This window comes from Odontesthes bonariensis, chromosome 12 (genome assembly GCF_027942865.1).
Source record: "Odontesthes bonariensis isolate fOdoBon6 chromosome 12, fOdoBon6.hap1, whole genome shotgun sequence".
Classification (NCBI taxonomy): domain Eukaryota; kingdom Metazoa; phylum Chordata; class Actinopteri; order Atheriniformes; family Atherinopsidae; genus Odontesthes; species Odontesthes bonariensis.
In genome coordinates, this window is record NC_134517.1 from 28,452,018 (window position 1) to 28,463,511 (window position 11,494).

General features: G+C 41.9%; 1 protein-coding gene across 5 annotated transcripts in view; it reads right to left on the reverse strand.

Moving 5' to 3' along the window:
• The window catches only part of sema5ba (sema domain, seven thrombospondin repeats (type 1 and type 1-like), transmembrane domain (TM) and short cytoplasmic domain, (semaphorin) 5Ba), a 157,325-nt gene extending 151,942 nt beyond the window's left edge, over window positions 1-5,383 (reverse strand). For all 5 annotated transcript variants that reach the window (XM_075479980.1, XM_075479979.1, XM_075479978.1 and 2 more), the window contains exon 1: window positions 5,317-5,383. The gene's annotated coding sequence lies outside the window, so the exon portion shown is untranslated. The remainder of the gene's footprint in view (window positions 1-5,316) is intronic.
• Window positions 5,384-11,494: the final 6,111 nt, after the last annotated feature.

The following is an 11,494-nucleotide window of genomic DNA, read 5'->3' on the forward strand; positions in this document are numbered from 1 at the left end:
AACAAGCAGGGGTGAGTAGAACATCATGCTATAATGTGAAATCAAGGGCCCAATGTCAAAAAACCGGTCTTATCCTTTAATGTTGCAGCAGTGCAACAGACCAAAGGTAAAACCCACTGCATTGGTCTGGAAATGCTGAAACAGAGGCGTAACTCCAGCTTGGCCCCCATCTTTAGTCCTTAAGAATATAACCTCACATGCTTCTTGTTCAAAACCAGTAAATTCTCCCTCAGAGAGAGGCTTTATGTCTTTGTTTGAGAGCCGGAGATGCATCATAATCACACGGCTGCATAGCTCCAGAAAAATGTAATCAAGAATGTTTGATAGGAAGCAGAAAAGGTGATGATTTTCCAAAACACTGCCTCTCACACTCTTTGTTTTCTTAGAGGCAAATCTTCTTCCTTTAGACTCCAAAAGGCTTTTTCAGAGACAATAAAACGTGTTCAGCAGCAGCTCTGTGGAAATAGAAACTATTAATTTACTTATAAAAAGGGTACGCAGTTAAAGAAGCAAGCTGGGAAAAAATATAGATAACAAAAACAAGACTATCTGAGCTTGGTAAAAACAGTAGCTGTGAATAGTCTGAAATTAAGAAAGAAAAGTCAGACAAATATAAGTAGAGGACAAATTTATATGTTTTTAAAGCCTCCTCCGTTTCACTCTGGCAGCAGTCAGCTCTGCAGTAGATGCAGAAAACAGCTAATCATTAGCCAGTTAGCCTCCATTATGACTTGGGATCCAGGCCTGGTGATAAAGAACCCGAGAACCCAGAGCTCACTACTTAATGATCCAAAGATCAGTGAAGGATTTACAAGCCCTGCGTTTCTGCCTCCGCCTCTTGACAAAAGGCTCCTCCCTTTCTTCATCTACCGCGGCAGAGGGATCGACTTCATAAAAACCAGGAAACAATCTCCCACACATCGTAGAGAGGAAACTAAAAAAGAAGCCAGCTTCAGTCCCAGAGGTTAGGCTTCCAGTTGATTAGATGATAAATAAAAGGAAAAGGGCCAAGAAGCATTGTGTCACACACAACAGGAGCTTCACATAGCCGGACTTTATAGCGCCTGGTGCTCTCTGAATTTATCGCCGTTTGATGAAAACTTGATTCAACCGTTTCATGCCCAGTGGATCACATCTGACCACTCCATCTTTGACACCAACAGGAAGCTCAGACTCCCCATAAAGACTGAACTTAACCACCTGGTTGCACACCGTTGATTAGAAGCAGTTGGATACCGATATAAAGCAAGAAATCATCGCAAAGATGTTTAATTTAACGCCGTGAAACATCAGCACTTTAAAAAGGTGCAACCAAAGAAGGTTTTTTTTTACTTGAGGAAGTGAATAATTAACCAAAATTAGCTGACTGGCAAAAGGACCAAACTGTAGCCATAAATCAGTGATATCTGGAACATTCCAGACCAGTTTGAAAGCATATAAAAAGCACATGCAGGAGCAAGCAGGGCTGCTTTTAATTCCACAGCCTGCTTCTGTAAATGTGACATGAGGAAAAGTGGACTTACTCTTATTTTTCATCTTTTTCCCTCTCTTCTTCTCCTCATACAGAGGAGTCACTGTGGCTGCTGAAGCGCCGTCCTCTGGTAATTTACAGAAAATTGAGCACATTTGCAAAATATCAGAAGAAGCCGTTTAACGGGTACAACAGGGGAAAAGCTCCAACTGTTTATTTATGCATCTATTCATTTATCAATTTATTTTTAGTAGGGCTGGGCAACGATTAAAATGTTTAATCTAATTAATCACATGATTTCCCTGATTAAACACGATTAATCGCATTTGTACGCAGAATCCAAAAATGAATCCAAAAGTAGTGTATAGCTTTTAGCATTTAGCTTTATTCTAAATGTGCTGCCATATGAATGAAAGTGCCATAACATTTGTTGTGCAAACACACTTTTAACATCAGCATCTTTCTGTAGTTTTTATGTAGAAGCCTCGCTCCACTGTCTGTTTCCTTGAATGACTTGCTGCTATCAGTTGTGTGTTTTGCCTTTAAGTAATATTTTAGACTGGAACTACTACGCTGAGAAGACAATTCAACTTGGCAGTGTTTACAGATGACTTTGGTTCTGTCGACTCCGCCGTCTGGAAGAACTTTAAAATGAAAATGGCCGAGTAAAAGTTCCGTACCCTTCTCCATGTTTGGTGGATCCGCCGATTACTTTCTTTTCCGGTTCCGCAGCAGACAGCAACAGCCTTTTACAATAATAAAATAAATAATAAAACAGGGGTGGTCCGTGGCGTAGTGGGTTAAGCAGGCGCCCCATGTACAGAGGCTATAGTCCTCGCTGCAGCTGGCCCCGTTTCGAGTCCCGAATCAGACGGCCCTGTGCTGCATGTCGTTCCCCCTCTCTCTGCCCCCTACTTCCTGTCTCTCTGAACATTCCTATCCATTAAAGGGACAAAAGCCCCCCCCAATTTTTTTATTTTTTTAAATAAAATAAAACCTGCGTTATTGCGCGATAAAATATTTATCGGCGTTAAATAATTACCAAGTTAACTTGCCCAGCCCTAATTGTTAGCAACCCTGACAGACGGGTGACTTGCCAGAGTGTAACCCACACCCTGTCCTGTGACAGATCGACTCAAGCTTCCCCCCATGACCCTGAACAGAATGAAATGGATGTTTTCATGACCACTAAGCCAATTATCAATTCTCACATTAAAAACCTCATTTCTAAGTTTCTCTGTCAGATTCATGGTTTCCACAACTGATCAAACTCAAGACCAAGACGAGTGAAATCATCTGCTTGAGTGATTTTTACTCATCTCAGGAGAACCTCTCTATCACCATAGCCGTCGTCGCCCCCCCACCCCGATGCGGTGTGAATGCCTCCTCTGTGAGCCGGGCCAAGGATCCGACAGCGGCCCCACTTTTTGTGAGCTGAATGAGCGCGGCTCGACCACGTTTTAAGGCACACTAATGTGCCATGGCTGGACCACAAAGGCGGTGTGGTCATTTGCCAGGGATAATGACGCTCTCTTAATTCGGCCCTTGGGGCCACAAACAGAATGCTTTACAGAGAATCCCTGTCCAGGGATGAGTCCCCCTCCAACACCCAAACTTTTTCTAGATCACGATCCTTCTCAATCCACCAATTCTCTCTCTTATTGGCTTGAAAGATGCTTGTTTTCTTCCGGCTTATAGTCATTCTGAACTAAATATCAGCAAACAACGCTGGGGTTAGAGGAGCCAACCTCAACTGGAGCCGAAGATATTTAACCCACGAATTTGAAAAAAACCCAAGAGCTACATCTCAGGCTACAGCTACACGAAAATGAAACGAGGGTTTTTTTTTTTAAACAGAGTATGAAAATTATTGCGACCACACAGGAAAGCTTCTGTAAAAATATCAGTCCTCATGGAAATACCACGCTTGCTGAGAACGATGCAGTACACACGCCACACCTCTAGGTGCGCTGTAAGCCACCCCCACCGGTTACACCAGAACAATAGAAGAAGCAATACGTGAAGCTCAAACGACAACAACAAGCTACTATCAATGATGTGGGGTCCATGATGATCGCTGTCTGTCCTTGTTGTGTTGTCTTCTTCTTCCGGATTTTGAATGGAAGCCGCTTTTTGTTCTGGTCACTGACGTATGTGTATACGTCACTGGCGTTGGTCATGTGGCTGTGACGCAGATGTAAACAAATCCGCTCTGGCTGTAACAATGGAAACGTGAACGGCGGCGTTCCTAGATCTTCCCACTCTGGAACCCATTCTCCAAAAATATCGTTTTGGGGTACCCAGAACGCCGGCTCCACATGGCCGCGACAGCCAAACGATAAGCAAAAATATCAGTTATAGTGAAAAACGTTTCCGTGTAACCAGGCCCTCAGACTCTGCAGGCCTCAGTTAGCATGTTAAAGGTTAAAGGTCATGACAGCACAGTTAGAAACACATTGAACAGGTATGGCTTGTGTGGAAGGGCTGCAGGAGAAAGCCTCTTCTCTCTAAAAAGAACATGGCAGCACAGCTTAGGTTTGCAAAGCTGCATCTGAACAAACCACAAGACTTCTGGAACAATGTCCTTTGGACAGACCAGACCAAAGTGGAGATGTTTGTTCATAATGCACCGCAGCACGTTTGGAGGAAACCAAACACAGCATATCAGCACAAACACCTCACACCAGCTGTCAAGCACGGTGGTGGAGGGCTGATGATCTGGGCTGGTTCTGCAGCCACAGGACCTGGGAAAAGAATCAAGATGTTGCAACGGTCCAGTCAGAGTCCTGACCTCAGCCTGACTGAGATGCTGTGGTGCGACCTTTAGAAAGACGTTTTAAGCAAAAGCCTTCAATCTTATTGAAATGACGAAAGATTAGAAAGAAAAATGGTCAAAAATTCCTCCACAACAATATAAGAGATACTGAAAACCATTAAAAATAAAAAATTTTGGTTTAGTTTTACGTTCAATAGATAATGTGGTACAATGCGTCGTGTGTTGTTCATCTGAGGTTGTATTTACCCAGTTTAAAGACATACTATGAACCAGATGATATTTATCCATCATGTCCTGATATATAACACCTTAAAACATCTCTTAACAAAACTGTAATCTCCCTCTGCCTCCGTATTTGCTACTAAATACTAGTCCTCAGGACAGTTAGGATTTTAGAGGACAGTGTCCTCTCAATACAAGACAGAAGACAAAAATAATATCTTATTATTGCTATTATGACCGAATTAAGAGCCAACATATATGCTCTAAAAATTGGTTCCAGTGAGCTCAGTTAGAGGAGATTTCACAAGGTGAGTATGTGCTGGTGTCCCACGGATAATGATGTCACTGTGCACTGTCAATTAGGCCCAAAGTTGTTTGGAACTGGAGAGATTTACCAATTCACACGCCGAGGTAGACGTGAATGGGGGATGGAGATGGTGGCCTGGATGAAGCCCCTTTACTCATAAACTACTTCTCTTCTGCCTCCAAAACCATCTTCTCCATGCTTCTTTTTAAATGACTTCACTCGGTGAAAATAAAGGGCTTTCACCGTGAAATATGGCCCAACTATCACTACAAAAGGCCCGTGAGACTTTGTTCGGGGAGGGAATGTGTTTAAAGGGAGTGTGAATGAGAGAAAAAAAGACTTGCTAACCCTCGTACGCATGGCCAGAGAGAAGCCTGCTTGCCAGTAAACTTTGGGACACAAAGCAAGTCAAATGTTTGTCAGCGAAATTTAAAGCAGAGATCCACGTAAAAAAAAGATGAAGAAGGGTTGAAAAATGCACAGAGAAATGAATAAAAGTAACAAGAAAGCTGTGAATGAAAAAGATTAAAGCGTACTCACCAGCTAAGCATCACTGGGGTGTAGGGACGGGGCTGAGAGGGCCGTCTGTCCTTTTCAAATTGATTCTGGAAGAAGGGAAGGGAAGGGGGGGGGAGAAGGGGGAGGGGTGAGTCTTCAATGCACTGTTCGCCTCCCTCTCATAAGCAGAAAGCAGAGCCACAAAGAAGTGCTGCCGCTCCCGTAAACAAACTGCCAACTTTTCAATGGAGCGGGAAAGGCCGAGCAGGAATGGTGTCGAAACTTCACGGGGCGGATGGGGCGCTGGAGGGAAAATGGGCCCGTTACGGCAGGTTGCCATTCCACCAGAAAGTTCAAAACCGTCGAGGTGCATTAACCCCTAAACCTCCTCCAACATGGCAGGTCTTGTACTGCACTGAAAACTGTACGTGAACAACACGGATGGAGACGAGGTGAACAGATGCCCCACTGCGTCCTTACAAATACAGACGCTAATATGCAGAGAGCATATTAGCGTTGGTCCCGAGCTTTTTGATCTCAATGCCACAGAGCAAATTGGAACAAATAGCCTGGGTTGGTTTCTAAGGCAACCTGAAGGAGCAGCTCAGGCATGTGATCCCTCTTGTGCCATCAGCTGCTGTGATATGGCCGCTGTTTCCTTCACCACCAGGCAGAACCGTAAAAATGAATAAAAGATGGATTGATTATCCTCAACCGTTTCGATCGGTAAGACTGATGTTGACTGCTGAGATACATGATCAACTCTTCATCCACACGGGGCTGCTGCTGATGCTTGCAAACATGAAAAAAATATATATATATTTTTGGCTGTTTTTAGGGCTGAAAAACTCAATTTTATTGCAAGAAGTCAAACTGTCAATCAGAAACATTGGTGACTTCAAATGTAATCATTTTGGTTGATCAAGACAAAAATAAAAAGGCATTAAATCTAAAAAAAAGAGACCTCAGGTTCCTTCTAAAATGATTCTAAAATCTAGTAAAAACAACCTAAAACCTGAGGGTTTTCTGAAAAAGTACACAAAACTATCACAGTTCACAAAAATCTCAATAGTAAGCGACTGGACATAAAATAAAAACTTGTTTGAGATCTCCAACCTTTGCCTTTTTAACTGTAAATTACCACCTTTTCCATTGTATTTGGCAAATGTTGCTCAGTGTCTGAAAGTGAGATTAACAGATACTTTGGTGTTCTGGTGTTAATGGGTTAAACTGGAGCCGGAGAGCAACCTCCAAAGGAATTATTGCCTCAAAAACAATCAAAACATTGATTAAATTGTTCTCATTTAATCAAACATCCTATTCAAAGTCCCTCGCCCTCCTCCAGCTTGATTCTGATACAGTTACGAGCCAAAGACACAGGTAGACAAATGCAGTTAAGCGGATTTTCTCTGGGGATAAGCCGAGCAATCAGCGGGAAGCGTCCACTCAAACAAAAAAAACGCCCCCAAAAACTGTCAATGTGAGCCCGAGATCAGGGTTTATACGCTGCAAAAAGTGAAGAGAAAGGTTTCTTAAACTGCTTAGCCTGTAGCTTACAGCCTGACTCCTTAAAAAAAAAAAAAAAAACACACAATCATGTATTCCAGAGAGATTATAAGCAGAATTTCTCAACCACGCTCAAATTCAGTGAATATTTAAAAGCTGTAACTGACAGGGATGTGACACGGGTACATTATGTTTTCATTAACGCAGAAAGGGAACATCAGAACAAGTACTTTATTCTGAACATATGATGCTGCTCAAACTAAATCAAGGCCAGACAGCTGGCAGGAATAAGAATGCAATAATGTGCTGTAGGAGCATAAAGATGATCTATTCATCTGGGAAAAAGCTGCCAATGGACACAGTTCACTGCTGATTCCAGGACAGGAGAACACTGCAAAGTTATCACAATAACTTCTGCTGCTAACAGTACAGTAGATACACAGTTAACCCTAACCCCTGGCTATACAGAAGAAATGGATTTACTACAAGGAATTAACAAGTCTGCTCAATAGACAGGCTCAGCGTTACATTTGCTGGAGCAGAACACCCACGTCGCCCATGGCAATGCAGTCCGACTATCAGGTCTGAAATCTGATCGTTATGCTCATACCTCTGAGGCATTTCTTCAACGACATGCACACCGGTGCATTTTATTCTAGAACCCCAGAAAAGAAGCCTTAAAAGAACGCAGATTAACCAGGATAAGTTTCAAAACTCCAGGAATGCATCTTTGAGTTTTATGAAAGAGTGATGCAGATGTCCAAGTGACAAGGATTTGAGGTTTTTAACCAATGCAGACAGACTTTACAGACTTACAGTCCCATGATTCTCCATGTAGATCAACTGCTGACAGAGTTATCGAGCTGCGAGGGGCCGACAACAACTGAATTAATCACAAAACAGACACCGGTGAAAAGCACAGACAATCTTCATTATTTTAAAGCTACTTAGCTGACTCTGAGTCTTTTCCACAGAAAAGCACAGGACCAACAACTGCACCAACACAACCAAGAGCAGGTTGTGTCTTATGCTTCCGAGACTCCTCAGCAAAGACCAACATGTTGACGTATATTTGTGATGCATCATAGCAAAGCTGTTGCAGAAGCATGGTGTGATGGTCACACCTTTTTCATTCTGAGTTTACATATACACGCTTACTGCAGCACAGACATATGGGTTGTTTATTTTCATTTGACAGTATTGAAATATATTAGTTCTAATTGTAGCGCGCACATTTAGTCAGCTTTTGTATGTTTAATTCTGTGAAATACTTAATTTGTTGTGCTTTCTTTTGCTGGTGCTGTGGGGGGGTACCTTGGACTCTGGCTGGCACACTTCAATCCCAGATTGATTGGGTGATACCATCTGGAGTTCCATGGGGGAAGACTATGGAGTTTTCATTCTAATTTTTGCATCAGTTCTCTTTGCTTTTGTGATTTTTCTTATTTTGTTAACATTGTTTAGTTATTAGTCATTTAACAGTTCTATATAGCTGTGCATATAACACCTGAAAGTATTTTATCTGCACTCTTCAATTTTAAATTAATTAATTAATGATTTATTATTTTTTGTTTGTTTGTTTTAAAATTATTTTATTGCCTTCTTATGATTTTACGTAGCTGTAAAGCACTTTGAATTACCTTGTGTACAAATTGTTCTCTACAAATAAATGCCTTGTCTTAATTCTTAAGCTAACTGTGTTTAGTTACTTTTGTTAGTTAAATTTGTGTAGATGTTTCCCTTCCCTCTTCCTCAGTGTGTCAATATGGTCTGATCAGCCTGTATTTAAGTCCCCTTTGTTTGTTGTGTGTCAGGTCAGTTTTGTTTGTTTTAAGCCGTTAGTTTGAGGTCATGTTAAAATCTTGATTTTTGGCCTTGAGTTTAGTTTCTTCATTTGACCTCTTTTAAGGGCCCTGCAACTACTGTTTGAAGTTTGTTATTTTTGGGGAATAAACCCATTTTTCTTGAAAATTAACTCTGTGTCCTCATGCTTGACCAGCTCGGCCCCTCACACGTGGCCAAGCCCGACGACAAGGCAATAAACACTCCTAGAGATGCTAATGCTAGCAAATTAACCGCAGTAGAGTTTCATAGAGTGTGAGTGCAGAGTGCAGAGTGTTACTACATGGGTGGAAAAAGCACAGCTGCCCCATCATTTACAAGGGAGAAAACATTCAGGGCAAACCGAGGCCGTTATAACAAAGAGAAATAACCAAACAAAGTGCTTAATACATCCTGTGAGAAAATGGATAAACAAGAAGAAATCCTTCACCCCTACAGCTGCACGGCACCATTTACACAAGCAGTGAGGTTATCTACAAACTATTCATAACAATGCTGAATTACTACATTTGGAGGCTGGGAACGGACATGCTGTGAACCAGAGAGCTGGAAAAGCCAACAGTGGGTGTTCAGGAGGAGTCAGATTCTGATTCTCACCAGGCCGAACAGAGGAAAGCCAAACCAAGGGAGACCTTAGTTCAAGTATCATCATCACTGGATTATAAATGCATTATGTGTGGCAGGAGGCTCAAAATGTTGTAATTATTTGGGAAAAAGAGGCTGCTAGCATGACAAGTCGTAACTCTAATTCCAGGTCATGACATATGATGTTCAATTGGAGATGGTACTCGTCAAAAATCTATGCACTACAGAAGTAAGAACACGGTTTACACGGCGTAGCACATTTTAGTGTTTTACATAGTTCAAAGTCTTTAACCTTGGCAACCAGCACTGAATGCTAATTAGATATTTAACTTACAGGCACCGCTAACCGTCCCATAAGAGCCAGAAACTATTCAAATTCTGCAACATGGAAGAGAAAGATTGAAGCCTTTATTCCAGAAACTCATCGTAAAATATCACAAATGTCGTTTTCAGGCATGTTAGTTTGGATGGATTTATGGTTATTATGAAAACAGTTCATTTTAAGATACCATATCGATTTAAATGCGTGTTGGTGTGAATGTAAACTCTCCCTCTCTACTTGAGATAGCGAGATTCCCACATGCACACACAAAGTCTGCTTGGCTTTAGTCCGTTTTTATGCTTCTAACGTGCGTTCCTGTTGCGCTTGAGATGTTTTGTGGCAGGCAGCACAGTTACAAAGTTGAGTCTAGTGGTCCAAGCTGATGCTTTTGGGCCTGTTGAAGCTATTAAAACTGTGCATCATCTGCCTCATTTCCGTTCAAAAGAAGCGATGATCAATAGTTGCCGCCAAATCCAGCAGCGAAAATCTAATTCTCCTAATTAAGCTCCAGTTACTGGTAACCGAATCAGACACTTTAATGAAGACGTAGCGGGAAGGAGGGGAAGAGGAGCGCTATGAAACAACAGGAGTTCGACAACTCCTGATGTTACCTTCCAACGCACAGAAAGTTCCACACAGAGTGGCTCAACAACCCCTCTAAGGCAGTGAGGAAAACACGTCCAATTAGGTGAAAATCATTGCCTGCAGCTTTGGAGTTTACAGACTGAGAAGGCATACTGTCGCTCAACAAATCTTTCTTTATAAAGCCTCCTAAACTCAAACACAGCTGATCCTGTTGCACCATTTTAAACTCAACACGATATGAACTGCGAAACCGACTCATCAAAAACACGAGTCATAAACTTCTGTTATCAGGTCTGCGAAAGGGAGAAATGTGGCATCATTATTCGGCCTGATCGGTTTGTGTGGAAGTGTAAAAATGGGGGGGGGGTTTGTTGTGCCATTAAACAGGCAATGGAGAGAATCAGCGACTGGAATCAACATTTGTGAAAGAGGGAGAGACGGCATGGAGGACGGAGGTTTGAATCGCCACCGGGGGCGAGATCTCTGCAGGAAGTTGGTAGAGATGGGATGCTGCTTTGCTCAAGGTATTCATCCTGAGCTTCACACTAGCCTCTAATGATATCGAATAAACATTCAGACGTTAAAGATGTACAATATCCTCCAATGTCACCGCCAACATGACTGAACTTTCAATTGGCTCGACTACAAACTGCGAATATAAAGCGTGTTTTAAAGCTGAAAACAAGGCAAGGCAGGTTTATCTGTACAGCACAATTCAACAAGGGGATTCAAAGTGCTTTACAGAGACTTTAAAACAGTTGAAATAAAAAGCATGATTTAAATTTTAAACAAAAAAGAAAGAGATAAGAACAATAGATAAAATCAGAAGTTAACATATGATTAAGTTTTGAAACTCAAGCTTCAGATTTGGAGCTTTATTCAAATGCAGCAGAAAATAGGTGTGTCTTCAGCCTGGACTTAAACACACTGGGTGTTTCAGCTGATCTGAGGCTTTCTGGGAGTTTGTTCCAAGTGGGACCAAGTGGAAAATAGGGCTAAGTGATTGTGAGGTCTGACTTTTTCCTGGAGAACGATTTTGTGATGCAAATGTATTACTCTGTTGAACGCATATTGTTTTGAGAAGCAAAACGCTTTATTTTTGTGGCCCCAGCCAACTAGCCGGACTACCTTCATCAACCCCAAAACGAGGCTGGAACTCGGCTCACAGGACGCAGCAGGGGGTAAGAAGATGTTCATAAATGATGTTGCTGATATGGGATGTCATACATCTTCATGTCAAAAGAGGCGAACTATCCCTTTAAGCTTTATTAAACATTGAAAAGATAACAAATCAGGAAAATGTCATCCGTGTGTTTTTGGCTTTGTCATCACGGACATGATTTTTGCATCATTAACTGACTTTTCTGAGCGTCTCATGCA